The sequence below is a fragment of the Callorhinus ursinus genome, unplaced genomic scaffold, assembly GCF_003265705.2.
Source record: "Callorhinus ursinus isolate GAN/ISIS: 27379988/994484 unplaced genomic scaffold, GSC_fseal_2.0 scaffold14, whole genome shotgun sequence".
In the NCBI taxonomy this organism is placed as follows: Eukaryota; Metazoa; Chordata; class Mammalia; order Carnivora; family Otariidae; genus Callorhinus; species Callorhinus ursinus.
The window spans coordinates 16,524,382-16,537,676 of record NW_027397076.1 but is presented as its reverse complement, the minus strand read 5'-3'; the positions used below and the strand labels follow the sequence as shown (position 1 = coordinate 16,537,676).

The 13,295-nt window shown below is 39.6% G+C and overlaps 1 long non-coding RNA gene across 1 annotated transcript in view; it reads right to left on the bottom strand.

Moving 5' to 3' along the window:
• The window catches only part of LOC141374088 (uncharacterized), a 51,192-nt gene that overhangs the window by 7,265 nt on the left and 30,632 nt on the right, over positions 1 to 13,295 (bottom strand). The window contains exons 4-5 of the long non-coding RNA XR_012380655.1: positions 8,557 to 8,643; positions 162 to 327 (exon numbers count right to left, since the gene is read on the bottom strand). This is a non-coding gene — a long non-coding RNA (uncharacterized lncRNA). The remainder of the gene's footprint in view (positions 1 to 161; positions 328 to 8,556; positions 8,644 to 13,295) is intronic.

Here is a 13,295-nt window from a genome sequence, read left to right as displayed (position 1 = left end):
TCCTTCAAAGCATAGATGCTAGGTGTGAGGCACTACACGAAATTCTAGGATTAAACTGTGAACCAGACGTTTGCAATGATCTCTGCCCTCATGGACTGTATAGTCTAGTTTGAAAACAGATCATCAAATAATCACAGAAAATATAGCTGAGTATAGGGCACCTGGGTGGCTCAGTCGGTTAAGCATCTGCCTTCGGGTCAGGTCATCATCTCAGGGTCCTGGGACTGGGCCCCTGTTGGGCTCCCTGCTCAGTGGGGAATCTGCTTCTTCCTCTCCCTCTGCCCCTCCTCCTGCTTGTGCTCTCTCTGTCAAATAAATAAATAAAATCTTGAAAAAAAAAAAAGAAAGAAAAAGAAAATACAGGTAAGTATAAACTCTAACATTCCTATCAGAGAAAATAATTTTTTTATTATATAATGAGCACATTTTAGGAAAGAGATCTAATTGAAATGTTGTCTATAATAAACACAAAGTTGCCAAAAAGTTCCAAAAAATAAAGCCTGCTAGGTTAATGAAGAAAAAAAATATTTCTAAATGTAGGCAGCGTCCTCTAAGGCAGGCAACTTTCTCGTGCATTTCTTTCCAAGAAAGTGATGTAGCAAATCATTTGGACATTGACGGCTACTACGTATAATCTATTTGCTTTGTGAGGATCAGTGAAGTAAGACTACACATTTTATTTCAGAGAATTATGAAACTTTCGAGTTGGGTGAGGTTTGAAATTAAATTTCATTCTCCCTCATTCCACAGATGAAGAAATCAAGACCCAGAGAAAGCAAGTGACTTGCTCAACACCACACAAGTAGGCACATCAGAGCTGGAAGTGAAATTCAGGTTTCCCCATTCAGTGTTCTCGACCCCAAACCAAGTTGCAATAAGCCCTTCACTTTTTATGTAAGGGTGCTAAATTACCAAAGAGAGGTCATAGTTTGCTTCTTAAAATTCTCTCAATCTCTCTCATTTTCTCCCTCTCCCTCCCTCCTTGTCTCTCTCTCTCTCTTTTTCTCTCTCTCTTCCCCTACTCCCCCCCACACTTTCAATAAAATGATAAGCTTAAGGCAAAAGCTATTGACTAAATAGTAAGCTGGATTTCCACTACTAGTGTTACCTAGCAAACAGAAAAAAATATGCATTCTTTGTTAACTCAGCCCCTAAAAGAGGCCTTTAGACAAAGCCAAGTCGATGACTCCAGATGCTTTGCTCTCTAGTTGTGGGTTTGTTTGATTTTTATACAGAAAACCATTTAGTGTTTAAACATAAAAGCCCAAGTTGAACAGACCGGAACTCTTTCAAGGACTCAAAATAAATAATTATATTATTATACTTAGTCTTTGGCAAGAAGGACTTTTTTCCAAGGTGACATTCATGTCACATTCCATAGTGTGGTTATTCGGAATTTACCTTAGCAACTTACTGTATTTCATTTACTCAAATAGCATTACCCCAGGTGATGAAGAAAAAAAGACAATGCACCTACCACTGTACATCCCCTCTTGTTAGCGCCAGCCAGTTGTGAAAATTTAACCAGGCACTTGTCTTTCTAGGTCTGAATTTTCTCATGTAAACAATGAAAAATCTGGAAGAAATTACCTTGTTAGGCTCTTGCAGCAGCAAAATACCCTGTTCCTTTTGGTTCTCATTTTTATTATTTGCCCCCAAATCTAAATAAGACAACACATGTCCCAGAGACAAAGAGGTCTGGCAAAAGGAAGATATACATAAGCAAAGGAGGCTCCAGGTAAAACCCAAAAGTGCACAGGAATCACACATAGGCCTTAGTACACAGATCATATGCATTGAGAGAAAAATGGTCCAAGTGGGAGTCCAGAAGTCTGATGTATCTTGAGAGGTTGGTACAACCATACTCTCAAAATACAGACCTCGGCTTGTAAAAAGCATTAAATAGATCTTTTTCTTTTCTTTTCTTTTTAAGCAAACTACTGTTGTTTATATACTGATCAGTTTTCCTGAATTTACACGAATGATAATTTTGGAATTGGGAGCGTGTTAAAGATGAGTTGGAAGAGCATTGCATTAACTTAGGTCAGCCACACTTTATAACATGCATGTAGGACATATAACAAAAGAACACTAACCCCAACCTTAACTCTGATGCTGACAATGCCTAAAATGAAATTTTATGCATTAACTTTTATTCCAGGGTTTTGCACTATAATTTCAAAAATGGAATTCCATGGCAAAAGTAATAATTGGCCCCAAAAAATGAGAACAATTTACCTTAAAGCACACAGACATATATGTTTAGAAATCATATTTTTTGATAAAAAACAATAACTTCCTCATAGAATACTAATTATTCTTTGCATTGATTCAAATATGAAACAAAAAAAAATTGATAATAAGGTTCTAGAAAACGGGGTGATTGCCAATTCAAAATGTGTGAAGAGAAAGCATCCATTTCCCTGAAGGAACATACAGAGTCCTTTCAAGACAAGTTCACTTAAAGAAAACTGTTTTGGACAACACTGCTTCCATTGTAAGCTTCTGGCTCTCTTTCATATTAATGTCTTACAGATGCCCTTAGTACCAGTGGGGTATCTATACTGGAAATGCATTCTTTGCCACTTGGCAGAGTATACATAGTAAATAAATATCAGAGTTAAGATTTTAGTGTCGGTTTTTATCTGTAGCTGACTAAAAAGATAGATGTTTAGCTTCAGATTGGATTGTACTAAATAACAACAACAACAAAAAGGATAAGCAGGTCTAAAACAAACAAACAAAAAGGGACGAAACCAAGGGGAGGGAGACCAAATCAAAACTTATTTTTGAAACAGCACAGCAATGGTAGATGAGCAAGTTAGCCGTGATACTAGGTTAAACAAGTAAATAAACATAATAGTATATACATAGATAAAACCAATTTTATATATATACATATATATATATATATACAGCATATGCACACACACACACACAGCATATATATAAATTATATAAATAAATATATAAAACAGCACTGGAAAACAAAAGTGATGCCAATACCAAAGATGTGAGGTAATCATAAAAGATATAGTGTAATTTCTCCAAAGAAGATACACAAACAGCCGGTAGAACAATGAAAAACTGCTCAAGAGCAATAACTGTTACAATAATGCAAATCAAAACCACAAGGTGCCACGTCATCCCCATCAGGGTGGTAATGTATATACAAAACAAAAACAAAAGCAAAAGAAAAATAACCAGTGTTGGTGAGGATGTGGAAAAACTTGAACCTTTGTACCTTGCTGGTGGGAATGTAAAATGGTAGAGCTACTGTGGAAAACAGTATGGTGGTTCCCTAAAAAAATTAAACACAGAATTACCAAAAAAAAAAAAAAAAAGATATAATGCAGATAGTATTAAATTCTTAGTGAAACGAGGCCAGAGAACACCATACTGGACAGAAGCAGAGTGGAGATGAGAGTGATTACGATTACAGGGAACTTCAGATGGAGGAGGTCAGGGAACAGCTGTCATCTTGATTAATGGGGACAATGCGTGTAGAGAGACTGGGTTTGTCAGCCAGGCGCCACCTCCTGATATACTGAGCCAGAGAGAGCAGCCAGTACCCACAGGCTCAGACAGGTGAGTGTGGGCTCAGAGACCAGAGAGATGGGGCCATTCATTGTCACAGATAGCTAGAGACACCTCTAGAGTTAGAGTATCAAACCTCCTTGAAGGATGTCTTCTTCTGCCCCCACCATCACTGGAGAGAAACTCCTGCAATCTGAACCAACTTCACCAATAAAACTAAGAAGCCAAGATAAGGAAGGAATTACGATGTAGGAAGGGGATTTGGGGAGGAAGACTGATGATAGATAAATCATGTATTATTAAGTTTCAATCACTTTGATGTAGCAAATAGCAATAATATAAAAAAGTTATTTTTTGATTGATTGTAATTTAGACCGACAATTACAGATGATCCCGTTTGGGGAGGTGGTGAGTCACAAGGAAATGAAAAAAAAAAAAGCATGAACATTCTCATTTTGTTTTCCCAGAGTTCATAAATGCTGATGAGCTCTAGTTATCATCAAAAACTAATTGTGCTTAAAGATTCATCTTAATAAATATAAAACTTCTTGTTAAACATAGTGGATGAAATACATATTTTTTTTCTCATTTGAAAGGCTACTAAAATTTGCAAGGAAATTAAGCACACATACACGCACTTTAAACCAATCACAGCAAAGAGAATTGGAGAGGAAATGATAGCAAACGAGGCATATAAAAAAAGAGAAGAAAGGAAACAGTTGGCTATGTGGTGACTTACTCAATAGATCAAAGAAAACTGAATTTTATGCCTGAAGAGAAGGACTGCTGACAGGAAACAAGACAATGTGTGCAGAAGAAACCCAGACTGAGTTAGGAATTTGAGGTTTCTAGTATCTCTAAAGGTAAGAGTGAAGGGTAGAACTGAGGAAAGAAATCTCACAGAAAAGTCTGGGTCAGGGGCGGTCAGACCCCCAAGTGTCCTATTACGATCGCTAGCTAGGTGAATACCTCTAGCCCACGTGAAGAAGATAAGAGAGTAACAGATTTTGAAGAATCGGAGAAACTCTACATTCCAAGGACATGAGGCCCAGCTGATAGATTAAATGACAGGCTACAAAAAAAACTCTGGGATCCCTCCAACCCTGGCAGGAGGGTTATCATCCCTGTCTCACTCCAGATAAGACACTGGAGAAGTCCTCTCTGAGGAAACCATCCCATCCAAGAGAAAGACCCACTCATGCGGTTGAGTCCAGCTAAAACACATAGGTACATTTTGAGTGTCTGGGTTATCTTCTTTGGTTGAATGATGCCCATGCCCCATCAATTATTCAATACTTTTAATACTACCCTTGGAATCCCCCAGTCAATATTTGTTCTACTCTAAGTTATCAGGAAGCCTGACCTCTTGCACAGAATGTCCAATCACCTATTGAGAGCCTCTTTCTTAAATGTGAATAGCCTGCCATGGGTCACCAGATATTGGAAGGAAGACCCCAACATGAATAGCAAAGACAAAAAAAATAATAATAAATAAAAAGAACTTGGAGGAAGCAAAGGGAATTCAGGGAGCAGAAGAAAACTTCAAAAAGGTTACACTTTGAGAGAAATGTAAAAAGATTTTTGTAGCTATGAATGAAACAGGAATAGCATACTATTTTTTAAAAAGGAAACATCAGAAATATAAGAAAAGATTCTTTCTTCCTGAACAGAAAAGTTGTAAGTAAATAGAAAGATTAGGAACATAAAGTAGAAATTAGATCGAAATAATAGAGATGGAAAATAGAATAGAATGGGGGGAGCCAATTACAGGATCAATCCAAAAGGTCAGAGATCTGAATTAATGTTTCAGGGGGAAAAAAAAACTGAAAGGGAAAAATATCAATAAATTAATATAAGAAAATGTGTCAGAATTGAAAAATTACACAGGTGAAAACCCTCAGAACGACAACAAACACCCCCGAGTAACACTGCAGTGTGTCAAAACATGGGTTTTGCTGCTAAAGATCCTTACTGAACAGAGATAGTCATGAGCTCAGCTGCTTTATGGTAAAGTAATTAGCGATGAGTCTTCCTGCAGTTGAGGATTTAATCAGTCCGGAGACCACATTATGTCAATTTTTCATAAGCGTTGAGTTGGAAAAACTGTTTTCTTGCGGCTCAAGGAAATATTGCTTCCAGATAAGAGGGCTGATATCTTTCATTTTAAGACCAAGTCACTTTTAGAACTCCAAACATCAAATGTTGAAGTCTAAAAACTTATGACTTCCCCCAAAGCAGTTACCCTCTAGCTGGCCCGAATAATGCCTAGAATCTGTTTCTCTAACTATCCAATTTTCATCCAGAATGAGAACCTTATACAAGGCTAAAGGGACACCTTCACCAAGAGCAGCATGATTCTTACCAGACTTTCCTTGAGTACTTGCCATGTGAGCAGACTTACCAGGTTACAGGAAAAGAAAGGTGAGCAAAGCAATTGATTTTGTCTAAAACTTTTTACGTGGAAAATTTCAAATATGTGCAAAAGCAAAAAGAATAATAATAATAAACCCCCACGTACACAGCTTCAACAGTTTTCAACTCATGATCAATCTTATTTATACCCATGTCCAATTCTCCCTGCCCTCAAACCCAGTGGATTATTTCAAAACAAAACTGAGACATCACATTTCATCTGCAAATATATATTGTATATATTATATATAATATATAATTAGATATGCATATATATAAAATATGCATACATATGTATTTTAGAAAGAAAAACTTTGTCATAAACATAATGACAATTCATTATCATAACTAAATATAATTAACAGTAAGTCCATGATACTAACTAACCAAATCAGTGCTCACATTTCCCCAACTGTCTTATAGTTTCATTTTCATTTTGCTGGTTTGAATCAGAAACTATTTCCCCTTTGGTTACCCCACAGTATGGTATGTACAGAAAAGACAGGATAAATGTTTGATTCTTCCTTTTCATTTATTTATTTATTTCATTTCTTTTCATTTAGCTTTCAAATTTTTGAGTTGGTTACCTAGTGTCCTCCAAAGAGAACGAATGATTTGGGGGTTTGGGGGGATTTTTTTTGGCTCTTTGGAGTGTGTGTTTTAGAATCACTGTAGGTTTAAGCATAATGGATGCGTTTTAAGTCATTGAAGTTATTATTTTATTGATGCTCAAGTTGTCCTATCTTTGGCTAAGAAAGCCTTTCCTAGTTGGCTCCAGAGTATTTTAGACATAACCCCAAAAGTAATTGGTAGTGTCCCTGCTTTTCGGTAGGATAAATTATTCCAGGCTCATTGTGGCACATTTCCTGCCCCAGATCTAGAATCAGTTCTCTCCCAAGGAACTCTGGTTCTTTTTAGGAGGGAATAGTATTGGGAGACCACAATCTGGATTTTGAGCCTGGTTAATGAACATGTTCATTTTTACTGAGCTTGACACTGTTTCCAGGTCTTTGCAGTGAGTAGAGCTAGGAGATCTGTTTTTTGTTTTTGTTTTTGTTTTTTGTATTAAAACACATCACAATTTCAGTTGACAATTATAAATTCCATACTACAAGGTTTTTACTTAACATCCTTGATCTTACATTTAAATTGCCTTCTTCCATTCCCCAAATCCTAATTCCCAATACAAGCATAATTTCTTATTTGTTTTATCCCATAGTACATACAACTGTCTCAAAAAAATGAATAAAAGGAAGGAAGGAAGGAAGGAAGGAAGGAAGGAAGGAAGGAAGGAAGGAAGGAAGGAAGATAAGCCCAAACAGTAACAATACTATCACCAACAATAAAATTAAGAAAAAGAGTTGACAAATTTTTGACAATTTCTTAGAGTCTATCAATAGATAAATTCCTTTGTCACCTGAAATAATTCCTCTCTGTAATTAGACCAGTAATCTGAGGCTCAGGTTCACTTGTGTCATTTTGCTCTCAATTTTTAGAGGTTGCTTTGTCTTGTGATTAATATTGTTTTATAATCACATTAAATATATACATGTTTTTTAATCCAAAACAAAAACAGAATATATTCAAAGATATCTAACTTGGAATTCTGTCCCCTCCACCTCATTTCCCCACTCCCCCATAAATAACTTTTTCCTGAGAGTTTTTTTTTTTAAATATAACCAAATTTACATTCAGATGACCTTCTCAGATAAATAGCAGGATGCCATAAACTCTTCTTTCCTCCACAATTTTTTTTTTAACTTAACAAATTCTGGAGATCATTCCATAAACTTACTATTTTTTTGGAAAATATGTTTTTGTAGCCCAGGTGAGAAATTTGGCTTTAAAACGGGACTATTAGTAAGCAGCTGGTGGCAAAAGAAAGATTTAATCCTAATGTATTTAAAAAAAAAAAAAATGCAGATTGGAGCTTTGTAGTAAACCTTCATAAAATGACTCACCAAATTCACAGCATCGTGCTAGGAAAAATCAGAGTAGGTGGCTTTGCTTCTGAGAGGCATACACAGTGTGCAATTTTACCCTGCACAAGGCTTTAGCTACTACAATTTTCTTTTCCTTTGCCTTTTTGAAAAGTAATGTTCGTTCCTATTTTAGCAGCACTATTTGCATTCCTATTATTCACTCTGAACTGGGATTTGCATTTTTATCTTTCCTTTGTTAGTTGTTTTCATTCCAGCACTTCTCTTCCTGCTCTTTGCCTTCGGTCTATCTTGCCCTTAAATGGAGGCCTCATGCTGTGGGAACGGAGCCACGATATTCCTTGCCATCATGCCAGGCCTTGTCCCAATTTAATGATAGAAGTTCCCTTGAACTATCGCCAACAAAGCTAGGACATCCCACACACATTTGCTATGGAAACACCTTCATGACTAATGGTCTCTCAAATTAAGGCATTTTAAAATTGAAGATGGAAGTGGCTTTCATTTAAAAAAAAAAATAGATATTCTGCAGCTGTGGAAAAAAAATAGCAATTCTCTACAAGTTGTGAGTTGCCATGTCAATATACCCAGCTTGTCTGAGGGGTAGATTCCTACAACCCCAATCCCAAGGTACGTACGTAATAAGAAAGCAAGAATTTACGCATACTCATCCCTGTCTTCCAGCGAGCAGCCGCTGTTTTCTTCTGCTGGGTGCTTCTAAATTCAGATGTTGGGCTCGTGCCAGGTTCTTTTCCTTAGAACAGACGTAGAGACAGCTAAGAGCCTGTATGATTTGGATGCTGCCAACACCACATCGTGTTCCCTTACTTTCCCCTCTCATGTCATAATAGCAAATTACATAGACTTCTACGGACCCACCAGGCCATCTTGCCTTTGTTCAACCTATCGCCTTTGCTCAGTAAATGATGCTTAATTAAATGATCGAATGAGTAAATGAGCACAGGATGTGCTCTCCTAGGTGGGAAAAAGGGGCTATGCTACCACCTATATGCATGTTACATTGAGTGTCTGTGTTTAGATCTCCTCTCTTTCATGTCTCTGTTTGAAAGGAATGGGGTTCTAATAAATATCTTTGATTTCTGACTTTGAAGAATAGCATAAAAATGGTGGACACTATAGACAGAGGCAAGATTTGTGTTTTCACTTGGAAGAGGCCTAGTGGGCTTTGCCACTCTCTGTTCAAACCAGTCTTCGAAAGTCCTCAGAGAACCATACCAAGAATCCCCTTCAGCCCACACGGGGTCTTCCTGTAGAATGCCTCTTTGCCACCTGCCATCCTGGTCTTGCTTCTGCCACGTCCTGCTAATCTCCACCTTCTGTCCCTGCATTTTGCCCCTAATCAAAGGCTGACCCGTCCCTGCCAGTCATGTCTACAGATCTCAGATAGTGAGTTGCGACTCTGATGAATTTGTCCTAATTAAGGAAGACCAGAGGGGTGGTTCCCTGGTTGATGATAAGAATCACCTAGATAAAAATTATAGATGACCAGGGCTCGTTCCTGTGCATTTTTAGTTGGTAGGTGTGGGTTTGATAAAGGATCTGTCTAACCTTTTGAAAACACCTTCGTGATTCCAGGGCCAAGGCACGTTGTAAAACTGCCGGATAAGAAGCACAATCCCAGGATGCACATTTTCTCTCTAAGGAAAGCCATTCAAAACACCCCCCCCCCACAACCGCTGCTGTTGTTTGTCTCCTGGATGGCAACGCAGTGGCGAAGACAGAAGAGAAGCACCTTTCTTGTAGTCGAGCAACAGAAGTCACTGCTATTTTCGTTGTGCCTTCAGAATCCCAAGTGCAATGAACTAATTTGGGGTCAGCTCCCTGACCACAGAAGTGACATGTTATTTTTTATTCCATGTGTGTTTTTGTTGTAGGTGCGATCTTTAGACACAAATTCACTGGAAGCTGATAAACATATCGTACAAAAAAGGCATCTCTCAGCCCTCCAGGCCCCTCCGGAAGGGGTGGATGAGAAGTCATCGTTCCCAGTCCCTAGCACTGCGGATGACTTCACTTACACTGTTTTTCCTCAGTATCAGGTTACCATCACACCTTTCCCCACAGCTACCCTTCCTTCCCTGACCATAGCCGCAAGGTTCCAGAGCAGAATGCTCCGATGTGAAACAAATGACTTTTTTTTTTTTGAGACTTTTTTCCCCCACTCACTAATACCCTCTGGGCTTCCAGTAAATTTATGTTTGCCAAATATCCCAAAGGAATTAAAGACCTAATTTTAGAGCCCAGGGAAAGTGCATTCTCAAAGCAACTGGGAGTACCCATCCTTAACCGTAAGAGTGACAAAGGGGGAGCAGGAGTGGCCCATTTCCGCAGCCTTACAGGACAGTATCTTTACGAAAAATGAACTCAGCTGTTAAGAGCCTGTAGAGGGGCTGCTATCTACCACATCACAGGCAGCAGAGAAGAACAGGATGTTATGAGTACAACGTGAACCTCAGAGCCAGAGTCCAAACGGGGCTCGGGGCTTCCCAGGCCTGTGTTTACCTTGTTTTCTTCAAACTCTAAGAAAGAACTCTCCTGAGAATGGAGCGACGCAGAACTGATAAATCTCCTTGTTTTTATTTTATTCATGAAAAGAGAGCCCACTCTGGTTTATAACAACATATCACCAAAGTAGCCTGTGGCTCCTTCTTGATTCTTTTTTTTTTCTTTAAAGATTTTACTTATTTATTTGTCTGCGAGAGAGAGAGAGAGAGAGAGAGAGAGAGAGCAGGAGCAGAGAGGGGAGGTGGGGGAGCAGGTGGGGGAGAAGCAGACTCCCCACCCGAGCAAGGAGCCTGAAGTGGGATTTGATCCCAGGACTCCGGGATCATGACCAGAGCCAAAGGCAGACGCTTAACCAACTGAGCCACCCAGGCGCCCCTCCTCCTTGATTCTTAAAGGACCCCTGGTTTTTCTCCAGGTCCACTGGCTTGCAGCCGAAGCAAGCCCCAGAGAAGTTGCAGTGTCCGGACCAGGTCAGCTCGTCTTCCCCAGACTCTTCGACTATAAAATATACACGGTTGAGCTTCTTCCATTCAACACTGCTGGGTTGTCAGAAAACAAAACAAAATAATAACAGGGGGAGCACTGACAAGGAAACTGAAAGTGAAAAAAGTTTAACCTCTAAATTTGGCCATGCTTCCTAAATACTCACTTATTATCCTCAGTGTATCCCTCTGTAAGTTGTAGTTAAAAATGAACCATCCACCAGCTGTCAGGCCTAACTTTCTTCAAGTACCACTGCTCCATTGGTAGTAAGCTAATTAAGAGCATAGGGTTTTAGGTATATCTGGGTTTGAATATAGATTTATTATACTTGCTGAGGGATCTTATGCAGGTTACTTACCTTTTCTGAGTCTCAGTTTCCTTTCTTAAAAAGAATGAATGTAAGAATTATTATTTTAAAAAAATTTCTTTAAGATTTTATTTTTATTTTATTCATGAGAAACAGAGAGGGAGAGAGAGAGAGAGAAGTGGGGGAGAAGCAGGCTCCACGTGGAGCAGGCAGCCCGAGGCGGGACTCGAATCTAGGACCCTGGGATCATAACCTGAGCCGAAGGCAGACACTTAACCGACTGAGCCACCCAGGTGCCCCCAAAAGAACTAATGTAGGAATTAAATAAGAGAATGCACATACAGGATTTACACGGGGTCTGTGACTTCACAAGGGCTCAGTAAGTGTTCTTCTTAAACCAGTATATCAGTCAGGACCCAGTTGGTTGTAAGTGAAACAAACCCAACCCAAACTGGCTTAAACAAACAAAGAAAATGATTGTCCCACACAGTTGAAAACTCCAGCGACAAGTTTGGTTCTGGCACCTGTGAATCTGGGGGCTCAGCTGAGGCCTCAGGACTTGATGATGCCCAAGCCCAACCCCCTTCTGCCTTCTCCCCTCTTGGGGTTCTGCTGTGCTGTTTGCTTTCATTCTTCCGCAGGCCCCCTCCACAACAATTACAGGCTTACGTTCTTCCAGCTGAGAAATCTTGGTTGGAGAAATCTCTATCAAGGGCTCCCTCTTTGTATCCCATTGATGGGATCTTTATGCCCATTATGGGACCACTCCCTGTGGCCTCAGAGAGAGAGAACACTCCAAATTGAGCAGGTCTGAATCACGTGTTCATCCTGGAGCTGCAGGGTGATGCCTGCCTCGCAGAAGCCATGGCAACTGAGAGTGGGAGAAGGGGCTTCCCCACACAGAGATGAAGGTGACTGCTACCCAAGAAAGGGGGCATGGATGCTGAGTAGATATCTCTGCAGCCCCCTAATGAATTTCTCTTTCCTTAAAGACACTTGCCAATGAATAGAAGATAGGCAAACTTTGGGGCGCCTGGGTGGCTCAGTCCGTTAAGTGTCTGCCTTCCAGCCTTTGGCTCAGGTCATGATCTCAGGGTCCTGGGATCCAGCCCTGTGTCAGACTCCCTGCTCAGCGGGGAATCTGCTTCTCCCTCTCCTCTGCCCCTCTCCCCCTCTGTGCTCCTTCATTCTTTCAGTCTTTAACAAAATAGAAGATATGCAAACTTCACCTTCTAATTGAGACAGCGAGGTCTGCAAAGGTAGAACAAGTTCTCCCAGATGCCTCCTAAGGTGAACGAAATAGGAATGTCAGACTCATAATCTCTCAAGACATTGAACTGACAGAGGTACCCTACAGGCCATTCCAGAGAGGAAACGCTGTTGATGTGAAGCTAAAGTTTACCTAGGGACTGGCTTTTCTTGGTCACCATGTGTGATTCTGGCATTTTTTTAATCGGCTCTGATTCATTTAAATCTTAAAATGTTTTATCTGTGTACTTCATGTTAAAGAAGTTTGTCAATATAGTACCTCTTTATTTGGCCCTAATTAAATCTCACTCAGAAATAGTGTCCCTTCATCCCAGCATTCCTTCATCCTAGTATTTCATCATTTACTAAACAAAGAGGTGTGCTAAAAATGTCCTTGGGGTCCTAACACACTTGCCAAAACTGATTACAGCTTTTTTTTTTAATTTAAACAAACTTGGATGACATATTTCTTCTTATAAACGAAATTTGTATATAGTTATAGAAAAAGTTGGAAGATACAAATAAGCACAGAGAGAGACTATAATATCATCCCCCAGAGAAGCTATTGTCAGCATCTTCAAGTTCAGTTACCTATGATGGGGATCCAAACGCGCTACCCCAAAATATGGCATCCTGGCAAATTGAATATTTCAAGCTGAAGAAATCTGAGAAAACAGCAGAAGCAGGAGAGTCACTCTGACTTTTTGCCCTGCACCCTTTTTTTTCCCCTGAAACAGGCCATAAAATCCTCATGTGAGAGGTGCCCTCCCTACACCCAGAGGAAAGGAGTACCTTATCTCAGGAGACAAAGGGGACACCAAGAAAAATCCCAACAAACAGGC